Source organism: Bufo gargarizans, chromosome 1, assembly GCF_014858855.1.
Source record: "Bufo gargarizans isolate SCDJY-AF-19 chromosome 1, ASM1485885v1, whole genome shotgun sequence".
NCBI lineage: Eukaryota > Metazoa > Chordata > Amphibia > Anura > Bufonidae > Bufo > Bufo gargarizans.
Genome location: NC_058080.1, coordinates 217,090,973 through 217,108,169, shown reverse-complemented (window position 1 = coordinate 217,108,169; position 17,197 = coordinate 217,090,973). Strand labels below are relative to the sequence as shown.

General features: G+C 41.4%; 1 protein-coding gene and 1 non-coding gene across 3 annotated transcripts in view; one reads left to right on the top strand and one right to left on the bottom strand.

Moving 5' to 3' along the window:
• LOC122946004 (bifunctional heparan sulfate N-deacetylase/N-sulfotransferase 4-like) overlaps positions 1-17,197 on the bottom strand; it is a 754,569-nt gene that overhangs the window by 222,560 nt on the left and 514,812 nt on the right. The gene's annotated exons all lie outside the window — the stretch shown is intronic.
• On the top strand, positions 14,409-14,480 carry TRNAT-CGU. The gene has a single exon. It is a non-coding gene; the product is annotated as a tRNA-Thr (tRNA).

Here is a 17,197-nt window from a genome sequence, read left to right as displayed (position 1 = left end):
CGGAATACTGTTCTTAAGGGTGGGCCACTTGGTGTTGGGCCTTTCCGTTATGTCTTCTTTGGGACACACTGCATAGTTCAACTGAACTCCAGCAGTATGGTACTTCATATCTTTGAAATTAGAAATGAGTGACAAACTTGCAATTAAGAGAGGTGTGGAGGTAGGGCTACGATTATATATGTTGTAGTCTAGGGTGCTTAAAGAAGTTGAGGCCTTGAGAATTCCAAGTAGCAGTCAAAGGTGCATACCAGAAGTTTAGAATGTCAATTGTCATTTAAACTAGACTTATAAGGCTCCCAATGCCATCTCTAGTGCTCTCCCAAAGGAAACAGTACCCCCTGAAACTTACAATAAAGACTTCACCCAGCTGAACAAACATCCTGCTCTGCAACAATGAGGGGCAAGAACCTAGACACAATCTGTAAATACAGTAAGTCACCTTTTTCGGAGAGGTTTCTTGGTTTGGCTGATATACTAATTATTTGTCAAGGCCTTTTTAAAAGTTGGACATTGACTATAGGGTAGCAATCTACACAAGATGGCACTACAGAGACAACTTTCTTCACTTTTGGAAGTGAACTAATCTGCATATCCTAAATCTATAATATATGGTAACAATTTAAATAATTAATCATGTTCTACATTTTGTTGTCTACCTTAAGTAGGCTTTTCTGAAATGCCCCATTAAGATATATTTGCATTCAAAGTCAATATCCAACTTTGAACAACATTTTGCATCTAAAGGATTAAAATTCTGATTGATATTTGATTTATGTTTAGAGCAGAATATCTATATTCAGAACTCAGTCTGTCTGATGCAGAGCTCCAAATCCATTGGACAATCATACATTTATATGTAATTAAATTCTTGAATTAATAGTATAAATATGAACCACCTCAGCTCCCTTAGCTTAAACACCCTTAATGACCAGACCACTTTTTACAATTCTGCACTACACTAATTTCACGGTTTATTGCTCGGTCATGCAACTTACCACCCAAATGAATTGTACCTCCTTTTTCTTCTCACTAATAGAGCTTTCATTTGGTGGTATTTCATTGCTGCTGACATTTTTACTTTTTTTGTTATTAATCAAAATTTACCAAAAATGTTGCAAAAAAAACATTTTTCACTTTCAGTTGTAAATTTTTTTTAAAAATAAATAAATTTCTATATAATTTTTTTTCTAAAATTATTGTTCAACATGTTTTTGATAAAAAAAAAAAATATTTGGGTAAAAAAAATGGTTTGGGTAAAAGTTCTAGCATTTACAATCTATGGTACAAAAATGTGAATTTGCTCTTTTTGAAGCAGCTCTGACTTTCTGAGCACCTGTCATGTTTCCTGAGGTTCTACAATGCCCAGACAGTAGAAAAACCCCACAAATGACCCCATTTCGGAAAGTAGACACCCTAAGGTCACAAGTTAGCGGAAAATGATGATTTTTTTATTATTTATTTTTTCCTTACAAAGTCTCATATTCCACTAACTTGTGACAAAAAATAAAAACTTCCATGAACTCACTATGCCCATCACGAAATACCTTGGGGTGTCTTCTTTCCAAAATGGGGTCGCTTGTGGGGTAGTTCTACTGCCCTGGCATTTTAGGGGCCCTAATGCGTGAGAAGTAGTTTGAAATCAAAATGTGTAAAATGTGAAATCCTAAAGGTGCTCTTTGGAATGTGGGCCCCTTTGCCGACCTAGGCTGCAAAAAAGTGTCACACATGTGGTATCGCCATACTCAGGAGAAGTCGGGCAATGTGTTTTGGGGTGTATTTTTACACATGCCTATTCTGGGTGAGATAAATATCTCTGTCAAATTACAACTTTGTATAAAAAAAAATGGGAAAGGTTGTCTTTTAGAGTGATATTTCTGTCACCCAGCATGGGTATATGTAAAAAGACACCCCAAAACACATTGCCCAACTTCTCCTGAGTACGGCAATACCACACATGTGACACTTTGATTTCAAACTACTTCTCACGCATTAGGGCCCCTAAAATGCCAGGGCAGTATAAATACCCCACCATTTTGGAAAGAAGACACCCCAAGGTATTTCATGATGGGCATAGTTCATGGAAGTTTTTATTTTTTGTCACAACTTAGTGGAATATGAGACTTTGTAAGAAAAAATAATATATATCATTTTCCACTAACTTGTGACAAAAAATAAAAAATTCTAGGAACTCGCCATGCCCCTCATGGAATACCTTGGGGTGTCTTCTTTCCAAAATGGGGTCACTTGTGGGGTAGTTATACTGCCCTGGCATTTTAGGGGCCCTAATGCGTGAGAAGTAGTTTGAAATCCAAATGTGTTAAAAATGCCCTGTGGAATTCTAAAGGTGCTCTTTAGAATGTGGGCCCCTTTGCAAAAAAGTGTCACACATGTGGTATCGCCGTACTCGGAAGAAGTAGGGCAATGTGTTTTGAGGTGTATTTTTACATATACCCATGCTGGGTGAGAGAAATATCTCTCTAAAAGTCAACTTTTCCCATTTTTTTTATACAAAGTTGTCATGATAAAGAGATATTTCTGTCACCCAGCATGGGTATATGTAAAAAGACACCCCAAAACACATTGCCCAACTTCTCCTGAGTACGGTGATACCACATGTGTGACACTTTTTTGCAGCCTAGATGCGCAAAGGGGCCCAAATTCCTTTTAGGAGGGCATTTTTAGACATTTGGATCCCAGACTTCTTCTCACGCCTTAGGGGCCCTAAAAATGCCAGGGCAGTATAAATACCCCACATGTGACCCCATTTTGGAAAGAAGACACCCCAAGGTATTCAATGAGGGGCATGGCGAGTTCATAGAAGATTTATTTTTTTGGGCACAAGTTAGTGGAAATGGATTTTTTTTGTTTTTTCTTACAAAGTCTCGCTTTCTGCTAACTTGGGACAAAAAGTTCAATCTTTCATGGACTCAATATTCCCCATAGCGAATACCTTGGGGTGTCTTCTTTCCGAAATGGGGTCACATGTGTTTTTTTTTTACTGCCCTGGCATTTTAGGGGCCCTAAAGCATGAGAAGAAGTCTGGAATATAAATGTCTAAAAAAATTACGCATTTTGATTCCATGAGGGGTATGGTGAGTTCATGAAAGATTTTATTTTTTGTCACAAGTTAGTGGAATATGAGACTTTGTAAGAAAAAAAAAATCTATTTCCGCTAACTTGTGCCAAAAGAATGTCTGAATGGAGCCTTACAGGGGGGTGATCAGGGAGTCTTTATGGGGTGATCAATAACAGGGGGGTGATCAGGGAGTCTATATGCGTATCCGCAAATCACGGACACCGCCAATCCGCAAAACACATACGGACATCTGAATGGAGCCTTCCAGGGGGGTAATCAATGACAGGGGGGTGATCAATGACAGGGGGGTGATCAATGACAGGGGGGTGATGAGGGAGTCTATATGGGGTGATCAGGGGGTTAATAAGGGGTTAATAAGTGACAGGGGGTGTAGTGTAGTGGTGTTTGGTGCTACTTTACAGAGCTGCCTGTGTCCTCCGCCGCTGGCAAGCTGTAGAACAGCTAGTTTACCTGCACTTCCTGTGAACGCGCGCAAAATCTCGCGGCGCGTCCAGGAGGAATAACAGGGCCGCCGCAAAGACACAATCGTGTGTGCGGCGGTCCTGAGCTGGTTAAGACAGTATGCTAGGGTGTTTAATTTTTCCAAACGTGATTTTCATATGACTTTGCTTAAGCCCCGTCTCAGAGATTTAAAAGATGTAAAAGATATATATGCCAAATTTCAGAAGATTGGATAATATTTAGGGGTCAGAATCCCAGGGGCTCTGCATCAACCAAGGTCGATAGCAAAGGCAATATAAGCACTTAAAATTGTCCTCTTCACTAAACAATTGAATATTACTCAACGAGAAGTGAAATAAATGAAACAGTTTACACATCAGCCTCATATATGTTCGCTTTTTGCGCAAGGCAATTGTAAGTTGATAAGCTCCAAAAAATGATTTGGATTTGCTACAGATTCTGAGCACTTACCCAGATGCAGACATCAAAAAAAGTGCTCTCACAGTTGCCAAGAGACACCTTTGGTATCTGTCAGAAACAAATGTAGGATTGGCTTTTTTGGACAAACTTATTACTCAGGCTGTTATGGAAAATATGACTAAAAATTTAGAAACCAAACCTGCAAAGAAAAAGGAAATGAAACGATTAGAGGGTAAAAACCTAGTTTTTGAAGAGAAAGACCTGAGCTATTTTGTAACTAATAAAACAAAAACGTTCTTTGAATTGTTTGGGATCTACGATGTGACAGAATACTGCAGTGATTCTCTAAGAAGCCATGTGGACGCTCTTAAGGTGGTCAATGATACCGCAGAAAAGGGACTTGCTCTGATAAAAAAGTTTAACGAATCGGTCAGGGACGAACAACAAAAACAATTCCTGAGGGTAGTCGAGCATCACAGATAAGTCGTCACCAAGATAACAAAACACGGGATTGCATTGTTCAAAGTTGATTAATATAACACATGTTTTACCTATCATACTACCTATTAATCTTAGTGTCTAGTTTTAATATTATTTTAGGTTTGTGATTTCTAGTTTCTCCAATACAAGTAATTAACATTGAAATTTTTTTATTTTTTGCCTACTTTTACAAAACTGATCAAAGTGTGCAACCTCTAAATATTATCCAATCTTCTTGAAATTTGGCATATATATCTTTTACGTCAGTGAGACTCGGGGTGTCAGCAAAGTCTGCATTAACCTTTTTTCCATTACAGGCAGTACACATTCCATTTAATTTTGAGGCATATGACCCAACTCTATTTTCCACCTACAGGGTATCATGTGATCGATATACAGTAGATACAGTGGACAAAAAACGTCTACACACCCCTGTTAAAATGTCAGGTTTCTGTGATGTAAAAAAATGAGACAAAGATAAATCTTTTCAGAACTTTTTCCATCTTTAATGTGACCTATAAACTGTGCAACTCAATTGAAAAACAAACTGAAATCTTTTAGGTAGAGGGAAGAAAATATATAAAAATTTAATAATATGGTTGCATAAGTGTGCACACCCTTAAACTAATACTTTGTTGAAACACCTTTTGATTTTATTGCAGCACTCAGTCTTTTTGGGTATGAGTCTATCAGCATGGCACATTTTGACTTGGCAAGATTTGCCCACTCTTCTTTGCAAAAACACTCCAAATCTGTCAGATTGCGAGGGCATCTCCTGTGCACAGCCCTCTTCAGATCACCCAACAGATTTTCAATTGGATTCAGGTCTGGGCTTTGGCTGGGCCATTCCAAAACTTTAATCTTTCTGGTGAAGCCATTCCTTTGTTGATTTGGATGTATGCTTTGGGTCGATGTCATGCTGAAAGATAAAGTTCCTCTTCATGTTCAGCTTTCTAGCAGAAGCCTGAAGGTTTTGTGCCAATATTGACTAGTATTTTGAACTGTTCATAATTCCCTCTAGCTTAACTAAGGCCCCAGTTCCAGCTGAAGAAAACCAGCCCCAAAGCATGATGCTGCCACCACCATGCTTCACTGTGGGTATGGTGTTCTTTTGGTGATGTGCAGTGTTGTTTTTGCGCCAAACATATCTTTTGGAATTATGGCCAAAACATTCAACCTTGGTTTCATCAGACCATAACAACTTTCCCCACATGCTTTTGGGAGACTTCAGGTGTGTTTTTGCAAAATGTAGCCTGGCTTGGATGTTTTTCTTCGTAAGAAAAGGCTTTTGTCTTGCCACTCTACCCCATAGCCCAGACATATGAAGAATACGGGAGATTTTTGTCACATGTACCACACAGCCAGTACTTGCCAGATATTCCTGCAGCTCTTTTAATGTTGCTGTAGGCCTCTTGTTAGCCTCCCAGACCAGTTTTCTTTCCGTCCTTTCATCAATTTTGGAGGGACATTCAGTTCTTGGTAATGTAGACAGACTTTAGAAAGGTCACGGCACTCTCAAACTTCAATCCAAAATTCAGTGTTTAATTACACCAAGAAAATTCAGCAACGTTTCGACAAGCTACAAGCTTGAGAAAGACTTGTATGTCGAAACATTGCTGAATTTTTTGGGTGTAATTAGAGACTGAATTTTAGATTGAAGTTTGAGAGTGCTGTGACCTTTCTAAAGTCTGCCTACGTTTTTGGGGGGTCCCTGAGGTCAGGACCTGACACCACCAGCACCGCCGCCAGTAGTGAATTGCTTTCAAGTAAGTGGTGCTGTCCTACTTTATTTTTTTTGCAGTTCTTGGTAATGTCACTGTTGTGCCAATTTTTTTTCCACTCGATGATGACTGTCTTCACTGTGTTCCATGGTATATCTAATGACTTGGAAATTCTTTTGTACCCTTCTCCTGACTGAGACCTTTTAACAATGAGATCCCTCTGATGCTTTGGAAGCTCTCTGTGGACCATGGCTTTTGCTGTGGGATGCGACTAAGAAAATTTCAGGAAAGACCAACTGGAGCAGCTAAACTTTATTTGGGGTTAATCAGAGGCACTTTAAATGATGGCAGGTGTATGCTATTTAACATGATTTCAAAAGTGATTGCTTAATTCTGAACACAGCTACATCCCCAGTTATAAGAGGGTGTACACACTTATGCAGCCACATTATTTTAGTTTTTTTTTTTTCTTCCCTCCACCTAAGAGATTTCAGTTTGTTTTTCAATTGAGTGGTGCAGTTTATAGGTCTCATTAAAGGTGGAAAAAGTTCAGAAATAAATTTATCTTTGTCTAATTTTTTTTACAGCACAAAAACCTGACATTTTAACAAGGGTGTGTAGACCTTTGATATCCACTGTGTATATATATATATATATATATATATATATACACATACACATATATATATATATATATACACACACACACACATACTGCATATATATATATATATATATATATATATATAGAGCAAAAAGGATCACTAATAACCAGATATTTATAGTTAACCCCATTCTTTCATGTTACAATTCACAACACTAGCATGTGTTATAGATGCAGTTAGAACTTCTATACCCTAAGTCAACACAAAGCTTTTCACACATCGATGAAATTAAATGAAATGTTTCCACTGAATTTTTAGCATCACTGCTATATTTTTATGTTTATGACACTGACTGCCAGTTTGAAGGATGTCCCCTACAGAATTTCCAGCCATTCCTTTGATACAGTGTGGGACAAATCCTTCCTTCAAATGTGAATGTGAAATTGTATTATTTAAAATGTTTCTGCAAAGTAAATTATTTGTACCCAGAAGAAGACATGTACTTTCATTGCTGGGGAACTTTAGTAACATAAATCTGTCTTAAAAATTGTAAATATATATCAGCTTTAGTGCTATGAATATTTCTCTATCTATTTATGCAGTGCCTTGATGAAAACTATATTGCAGCTCGATGATATTGTATTTCTCTCAAGAAACAATTCTTTGTGGAGTATTTACATTGTTGTTGGGTAAGGTGCAGATTTGATTACACCTTTTTCCAGGTAGTACACATTTGATAAATGTCACCTTGCTTGGTACCTCTGCCAATTAAACTTAGAGGAATACAATATTTAAGGCCGTTAGTAAGTACGCCAATCATGTGCTTTGCAACATTCTTAAAGGTCATGTTTTTTATGTTGATTAGAACTAAATATTGATACAATGGAAAAAAGTAATATTGTTCATTCGAGACACTACTACCCATTGTATTAGATTTCTAAACCAAATTCCTCATGTGGTTGAAGTTATAGCATTGGTTGTGCAACATTGATGTAATAGTGCATGAATTTTAAAGGACTTATTGTCCCAATATTATAGCTTTAAGAGACTATTATTTCGCTTTCTCTCTTCTTTTATGTTGTTGCTTACTACATGCAATCTTCCATCAACCTCTGTTTGCAAAGAACCTTGACTTTTACTGGTGTTATGCCACATATTATAGATACACTTTAATAATAGAATATACATAAACAGCCTTTTACACAAGGTAATAATTGGCCAAACATATATTTGTAGGAAATCTCTGTCCCAATCATGTCTCCATGTGAAAGAACCACTGGTCTGCCGACAAACGAGCACCAGTATTTTCTCAGCTATTTGCATCTTTCATGTGGCCACAAAAACTAATAATTTATAAATAAATTAATCATTTACAATGTTGTTTAAACGCTTTATCATTTATTAGGGAAGGATGGGCGGAGGTGAGAAATCCGCTCATGTAAAAGGACATAAGATTGGTGGTTAACAAAACAATGATCCCAGGTCCCAAATGCAAATACATACAGTAGAAATAAACTAGTTAGAAGTGTTAAGCAAGCATGTTCGGCCGAACACTTTTTTACTCAAGCATCGGGATGCTCGGCACATTGCGGCGTTCGGCCAAACACCGCTTGTGCTCGAGCGTGATGCTCTAGTCTCCTCCTATCTGGCTGCCATATATATTATTAGCGCAACCTGCGCTAAATTGTGTGCAATTGTTTGGCCGCTGGTGACAGCGACATTACCTGTGCTACATCTCCTGTAACATTTGCCCATCCTAAATATCAGTGATATTCAGTGTAATTTTTTCTTAGCCGCTGGTGACAGCGACATTACCTGCGCTACATCTCCTGTATAACGTTTGCACATCCTAAATATCTCTGACATTCAGTTTAATTTATTTGTGCATACACTTACAAAACCTGCGCTACTGTATGTGTTACATACTTGCAAGCATATATACCATTTAATATGCTCAAGGTAAGCAGTAATGGATGGGGAAGAGGCCGTTCTGCTGATGATGCACGCAGAGGCCATGGCCTTGGGCGCGTTGAAACTGTGTCTGCTGCCAGAGCACAAAAACCACACTCATCCATGATACCTAGCTTCATGTCCCAGTTCACAGGTCCAGCGCAGGACACCACTCTCGAAGTCAGACCAGTGCGACCAGGTGGTCAGTTGGATTGCAGCAGATAATGCTTCCAATCGGTTAAGCACCACTTTGTCTCGGTAGACGAGAGTCTGATCAACAGAATCCTCACCCTGATCCTCCTTCCTCCTGCCATAGAGAGTCTTGGCAAACAAGTGATCCCACACTCTAATAATCCGAAGAGCTCTTTTCATCGTCATTCCTTGATTTGGCACTCTCGCCAAGCCTCTTGAAGAGGGACATGAGGAGATCTTCCGCACTGATTCCCAAACTCTTGAGCATCCACAGTCAGAAAAAAATTATGTGGGGAACGGCAATTAGTGTTTCACGAGGTGGATTATGATAATGAGACACAGTTGCCAATAAGTCAACCACAATTAGTGTATCAAGAAGTTCATGATGAGAATGAGACACAGTTGTCAATAAGTGAGGTTCTTTTTAGGTCAACAAGTCAGGAGGATGACCAGAGTGAGGAAGTGGAAGAGTAGGTGGTGGATGATGAAATCACTGACCCAACCTGGAAAGGTGGCAAGCCAAGCAAGGACTTCAGTACAGAGGGGGAGGGATCTGCAGCCCCGCAACAGGCTGGAAGAGGCAGTGGGGTGGCAAAATGGAGAAGGCGGGCCACACCAAACAGGCCCACAACTGATTCCTGGAGCACCCACTTGCGGCAATCTCCCTTGCCAAGGAGTAGGTGTTCCACCGTCTGGTGCTTTTTTGAGGAGCGTGAGGACGATAAAAGAATTGTCATTTGCAACCTGTGCCATACCAAAATGAGCAGGGGCGTTAACACTAGCAACCTCACCACCTCCAGCATGATCCGCCACATGGCATCAAAGCACCCTAATAGGTGGGCTGAATGCCTGGATCCACGATCAATGTCTGCGGGTGACACCACTGCCTCCTCTTCCCCTGTGTTACGTGCTGGCCAATTCCCTGTGCAAGATGCAGACCCAGATACCTCCCGCCCAGCACCTGGACCTGGATCAGCTAGCACATCCACTTCTGTGTCCCAGTGCAGCGTACAGATATCCATACCCCAGGCCTTTGAACGAAAGCGCAAATACCCAGCCACCCACCCACAGGCCATAGCAATTCCAAATTGCTGGCCCTGGAAATGTTGCCATTTAGGCTTGTGGACACTGTGGATTTCCGCAGCCTGATGGCGGCAGTGGTCCCTCGTTACTCAGTCCCCAGCCACCACTATTTTTCCCGGTGTGCCGTCCACGCCTTACACCAGCATGTGTCCTGTAACATCAACCGTGCCCTGAACAATGCAGTTATTGGGAAAGTCCACTTAACGACTGACACATGGACAACTGCTTTCGGCCAGGGATGCTATAGTTCCCTAACGGCACACTGGGTGAACTTTATGGAGGCCGGTAGCGAGTCATACCCTGGGATGGCACAGGTGCTACTGACGCCAAGGATTGCGGGCCCTACTTCCATCAGGATTTACGCCACCACTAACATTAATGGCTGCAACTCCCCTTCTCCTCCACCTCCTCCTCCACTTCCACCTCTGAATTCTCATCTTGCAGCACCAGTCAGCCATCAGTCAGTAGCTGGAAGCAGTGTAGCACTGCAGTGGGGAAGCGGCAATAGGCTGAGCTAAAACTTATTTGCTTAGGTGACAATCAGCACAGTGCTGCAGAGCTATGGCAGGGTATAATGGAACAGACTGAGCTGTGGCTCTCACCACTCACCTACAACCAGGCATGGTTGTGTCTGATAATGGCAGTAAATTGGTGGCTGCTTTGGAGCTTGGCAAGCTCACACACATACCATGCCTAGCCCACGTGTTCAACTTAGTGGTTCAGCTGTTTCTCAAAACCTACTTCAATTTGCCTGAGCTACTGGTGAAGGTGCGTCTTGTGTGTGCCCATTTCATAAAGTCATCTACAGCTGCCACCGGTCTGGCAATGCCGCAGCAGTGCTTGGAATTGCCAGCTCACCGACTGTTGTGCAACGTGAGCATGCGCTGGAACTCCACGTTCCACATGTTGGTCAGGCTTTGTGAGCAGCAGAGGACAGTACTGGAATACCAGCTGCAACATGGTTGTCGCCTTTCCAGTCAGCTTCCGCTCTTCACAAGCGACGATTGGGCATGGATGTCTGACCTCTGTGAGGTTTTACGCAACTTTGAAGAACCAACACAGATGATGAGCGCCAATGCCACTATTATCAGCGTAACCATCCCACTTCTGTGTCTACTAAAAATGCTCGCTGCTTAAAATGAAGGCGGACGCTTTGCATGTCAAAGAGGTGGAAATGGGGGAAGACAGTACACCCTCCGTTCGTCTTCTCAGCATGAATTGGATGATGATGAGGAGGAGGAGCAGGAGACGGTTGCTTCTGCTACATAGGGTAGTACCCATAGCAGATTTATTCCATCTGTCCAGCGTGGATGGGCTGAAGAGAAGGAAGAGGATGAGGAGATTGAGATTTATCCTCCTGATGAGGACAGCAAAGTATTGTCTGTTGGGACTCTGGCACACATGGCTGACTTTGTTATGCTGCCTTTCTCATGACCCTCGTGTTATATGCATTTTGGCCAACACCGATTAATGGTTGTTCACCCTTTTCGAATACCGCTACAAAGAGAACTTCTCATCTCTCATTCCTGTGGGGGAGAGGACTAGCAAAATGGTGCAATACCAGAAGGTCATTGTGGAAAAATTGCTCCACAAATTTCTATCTGACAACGCTGGCAGCAGAGAATGTGGTTCCTTGGGTAACCGAGGAGGGGAGAAGAGGGGAACCCACAGCAGTTCCAACAGAGGCAGGGCAACACTCTCCAAGGCCTGACACAGTTTCATGACACCCCGCCAGCACCCTCAGCCTGATGCGCAGCCTACTGTCACAAGGAGGGAATAGATTTGGAAAATGGTGAAGGAGTAGGTAGCAGACCGTGTCAGCGTCCTCAGTGATCCCTCTGTGTCTTACAACTATTGTGTCCAAGCTGGACACGTGGCACGAACTGGCGCTCTATGTCTTGGAGGTGCTGGCCTGCCCTGCCACCAGTATTTTGTCAGAGCGGGTATTCAGTGCTGCTGGGGCATAATAACTGATAAGCACATACACCTGTCAACTGAAAATGCTGACAGGTTGACTCTTATCAAAATGAACGAGTCCTGGATTGCCCATGACTTCTCTACTCCATTAGAGGAAAGCGGCTGAACAGAATGGCACTTTAAATGTGGCTTTTATGGTGTATTGTATACACTGTATTCCCATGCACCCCTTCCACCATATAAAAGGGTATATGGCTCAATCTCCCTTTTCTCATCCTCCTCCATCATATCAACATGTTTATTAGGCTACCATCGCTCCTAATGTTTTAGCGGGTCAGCTCAGCAGCAGACCCTCACCCCTAATATTTTAGAGGGTCAGCTCAGCAGCAGACCATCACCCCTAATTTTGTAGATGGTCAGATCAGCAGCAGGCCCTCGTCCGTAATATTTTAGAGCGTCTCCAGCAGGCCATAGCTGCTAATGTTTTTGAGAGTCACCAGCAGGCCATTAGTCATAATTTTTCAAGGGTGTGTATGATGCCCTCCTTTATGTGTAATAAAGGGTGTATTGGAGTGCTGGTTCCTTTCAATTTTTGGCAGCCCTTTCACTTAGTGCATAGGCTTCATGAGTGTAGGAGTCCCACTATCTTAACAATTGTATCACAATGTGAAGGAGACCCTCCTTTATGTAATATACAGGTTGTATCGGAATGCCTCTTCCTTGTAATTTTTGGCAGCATTTGCACTTTATATACAAGTAAATATACAGGAAACCACACTCATCCATGATACCTAGCTTTATGTCCCAGTTCACAGGTCGATATTATCTTCGGTTTTGCGCGTATTATTGTCAGCCTGTAAAAGGGGCATACTACTCGGACAACATCGTTCCCAGCAGCGACCTGGGAGTCCAAGATGCATCCAGGCATCCTCCCCATGCTGTTCCCGTACCATTTCAGTGGTGTTTCCATCAATTTTGGACCTTTTCCTATGAACCAGACGCCCTCCCCCTTCAGAGCAGGGAGTGCCTGGTTTAATGCTCGGGTTCTCCCATTGACTTCCATTGTGCATCCTAAAGTGTTCTACTCGAGCACCCGAGCACTTTGGTGCTCGATTAACACTACTAGATAGCCTTCAAAAATAATCACTTTAGCAAAATAGTTTATTCATCCAGGTCAATGTAATGTTTTTGGCCGCGAGATCACGCTTCTAGTGCAGCCGCACTGCCCCTATTAGAAGCTGCATCCAGCATCCTGCTCCCAGCCTAAACGCCATATGCCTTCCCCTAGCGCCTCCACGCTGAGCCACAGGGACTCCTTCAACCTCACTTCCTCCTATGTGACTCTGTGATCAAGGTCATGGAATAGACCACATATACTCTAGGCATTCTTTTTTGCCAATCTATTTAGAGGATATTGTAAACAATAAAAAACATTTTACTTGCATCATAATTTGAGTGTGCAGTGGTGTTTTTCTTATTAATGTTTTTGGGCTATACATCTATATATATATATATATATATATATATATATTTTTTTTTATTTTTTATTTTTTTTTCTAATAACAGAGGTAAAGAAAACATCTAGCATTTTTTAAATCCTTTATATTTGTTTTGCTTTAAACGCTCCCATACACATAAGCCGAGAATGGTGGGTTCAGCCAACATTTTAATGTGTATGGGGAGCTCACGAGTCTGTCTCAACAGATGATGTTGAGGGAAAAAAGGATAAGGATCCTTTTGTTCTTCCGGGAGATATGCCGCCACCAGAAGTGCCTGGCAGTCACTTTCTTCTCTTTCCCCATTAAATGCACATACGCGTTTGGCTGAGCTAATTTTATGTGTGTTGGGGGAGTTAGGAAGGAGACAGGAAACATGGCTGAATGTTTAGCCAACAGCTATTGAATGTGTATGGCTGCCATTACACTTTGGTCATGCCTGCAAACTTTTCAAAACTTGCTACTGCCAGGTGCCCATTCACTGAGGAAACATACTTGCACATCTTTTGGGAATGCTGCGTTGCATAGAGTTTGTTGAATATTACCTCTGCACACACCATGCATTTGAGTCTAGCTTCTCATCTCCCTACATGTGCAGTCTAAAAGACAAAGGGCCTCATTTATCAAAACTGGTTAACAGGAAAACTGTCTTAGTTGCCCATGGCAACCAATCAGGGATCACCTTTCATTTCTTAAAGTGTTCTGAGAACATTAAAAGTGAGCTCTGATTTGTTGCTATGGGCAACTAAGACAGTTTTCCTGTTATAGACAGTTTTGATAAATTAGGGCCAAAATGTTTGTTGCCCGTAGCAACCAATCGCAGCACAGCCTTTTATTTTACAACACTTCTTAAAATACTGTAGACTCACAGTATGTTTACCAACCTGTGGCTCTCCAGCTGTTGCAAAACTGCAACTGCCATGATGCTCTGACAAAGTTCAGCCATCAGAGTATGATGGGAGTTGTATTTTTGCAACAGCTGGTTATCCATAGGTTGGTACACAGTAGCAGAGTGGCGCAGTGGAAGCGTGCTGGGCCCGTAACCCAGAGGTCGATGGATTGAAACCATCCTCTGCTATCTCCTATCCATAGGTTGGTAAACATAAGTGTACAGTATTGTATGAAAAGCTGTAGTAAAATGAAAGCTTTGGTGTGAATAATGAAAATCTATTAGATATAAGTATTATTGGTATAAGGGCCAATTTACATGACCGTATTTTTCGATCAGATGCAAAATCATTTACTTCAGTGGGGCCGCACTTCCTTTCTGTGTTCAAAAAAAGATAGAACATGTCTTATTCTTATCTATATTTGCGGACAAGAATAGGCATTTCTATCATGGATCCTCAAAATGCAGAAGGCCAGTATCTGTGTTATGCAATTTGCGGTATATGGTCATGTAAATAAGCCCTTACTGGTATATTTTATAGCTAAAATTGCAGGTTGGAGGCAGATAATTCATAGCAAAAAAAGTACCAGTTTGATGTCCTTGGGTTTTAATTCCACCAGATGACTAGTGAGGGGGGGGGGAGACACAGATGGCTCATACAGCTTTTGCCATTTTAATGAATATCAACAAGTTCACAATAATTATATAAGGCATATTGGCTGAATGCTAACTCTAAGAGAGAAATTGGTGTACACGGAAATATTCTTCACATTGGTAATAAAGCATACAGAAAAGGAAGGAACTGTATATTGCATTCGTTTTTGGTTTATATATAGAAAGCAAAGCTTACCAATTATGACTCCAGTGAAACCTTCCATTTCAATTTGACTTTCAGTTTCTGAACATGATTATGGGGTGGCCATCTTGCCTGAACTGTCCTTAACAGCATTTACACAGAATAAAAAAAAAAAAAATTGCTTTATGGCAGCCCCATGGGCCATAGACACAATGAACAGGAGGGGACCCTATTGACCCACATGGGAGAGTTTTCTAGACATGCTCTGTGACCTGTGTAGGGGTCATCGTACAGGAAAAGCTGTGACAATCACTTATTGTGAATGGTGGATCCTGTCTATCTATACACAGAGATTATATAATTACAGACGGGATGAGAATTCGTTAATTGCAGTAAAGTAATCTGTACAAACCAAGAAGTGCTGTCAATTATTAGACATAGTGATCAGTGCAAAGTACTTTTTGTTTTAGTTTAAACTAGCAGAAGGACCCAGCTTCGCATGGGTATATTTAATCTATTTCATTTCATGTTTGTGTGTGTCGTTAAAAGATATAGATAATATCCCCCATAACAGTGACCTCTATAGCACCCTGCCCCTTTAACAGTGAACTCCACAGTCCCCCACTCCTTAACACTGACCCCCCACAGTTCCCCGCCACTTTAAAATGGGACCTCCACAGCAGCCCATTCCCTTAACTTTGACCTTCACAGAAGCCAGCCCCTTTAACAGTGAGTTTCACAGCACCCCACTCCCTTGACAGTGACCTCCTCAGGGGCCCACCCCCTTAACAGTGACAACCTCCACAGTACCCCACTGCCTTAACAGTGACCTCACAGTACCCTGTTGCCTTAACAGTGACCTGCAAAGCATTTGCCCCTTTAATAGTGGACCCTGCCCCCTTAACAGTGACTTCCACAGCGTCCTGCCCCTTTAATGCTAGGGCTGCAACATTTTGTCTCAACAATTTTTATAATGATAGGCTACGGTGTCGCACTGCGACATGTGACATGCTGCAAATGCGACAAGACAGTTGCAAAAAATCCATCCAAGACTGTCGCATCGCAGTGCAACAACACCATAGACTATCATTATAAAAAAAATTGTGTGACACATGTAGCAGTGTAGTTGTGTTCTATGTGTAGTGTGACTTATTGTCGCATGACACGTCGTTGTGTAGATCTAGCCTAAAGCTGACCTACACCAGTGAAGAAAAATGGCTGGGTTGTTATGTAAACCTGTAGTAAAACTTTGTGTATGTGGAGACTAAGAGCCTGCAAGCTTCTATTGGCTGATAACGGACATGTGACCGTATGTATGGCAGTTGGAATATGAAGAGAAAGACTTGAAGGCTTGTATTTGCTAATGCAGGTAATTTTTGGGAATATATCAGGAACTGTAAGTTGGAGAGTCTAAAACCTTCCCGGACACCTGATGTACCTGTGTTCCTAATTTGGTGAAGATCGGTCCAGAGGTTTGGTCGCGTATAAAGAACAGACAGACGTCGGGACAGACAGAAACTCATTGTGTACAGGCATGTTACCTCCACAGTATTCTTTCCCAGATAGTAAGTGATATGTGTACCAAGTTTATCAGAAATTGATCGATGAGTTTTTGAGTTACAGAGCAATATGTGTGTAGCAAAAACAGTTTGAGCATACAAACTCCATGCAGCTGATGTGCAGGGGCATATGACCCCCACACAATTTCTTTCCAGGTAAAAATATGTTAAACATAAAAAAAATTATATAAACAGCGGGTCATTTTCTGATGACACATTCCCTTTCAGAATGTTTCTATTAGATTAAGGCCAGGGCTTTCGCTTGGCCATTACAAAACTATAACTTTATTCTTTTTTAACCATTCTTTGTTAGAATTACTGGTTTGCACAGGGTCGTTGTCTAGCTACATGATGCACATTCTCTTGAGATTCAGCTCACGAACAGATGTTCTGACATTTTTCTTTAAAATTTGGGAATCATTCAGCATTCATTGATCCATCAATCTTCGCAAGTTTTCCTGGCCCAGATCGAGCAAAACAGGCCCAAACCATGATACTTCCACCACAGTGGGGGACACAGCGTTATAAATCATTATTAATGCTGTGCCCTC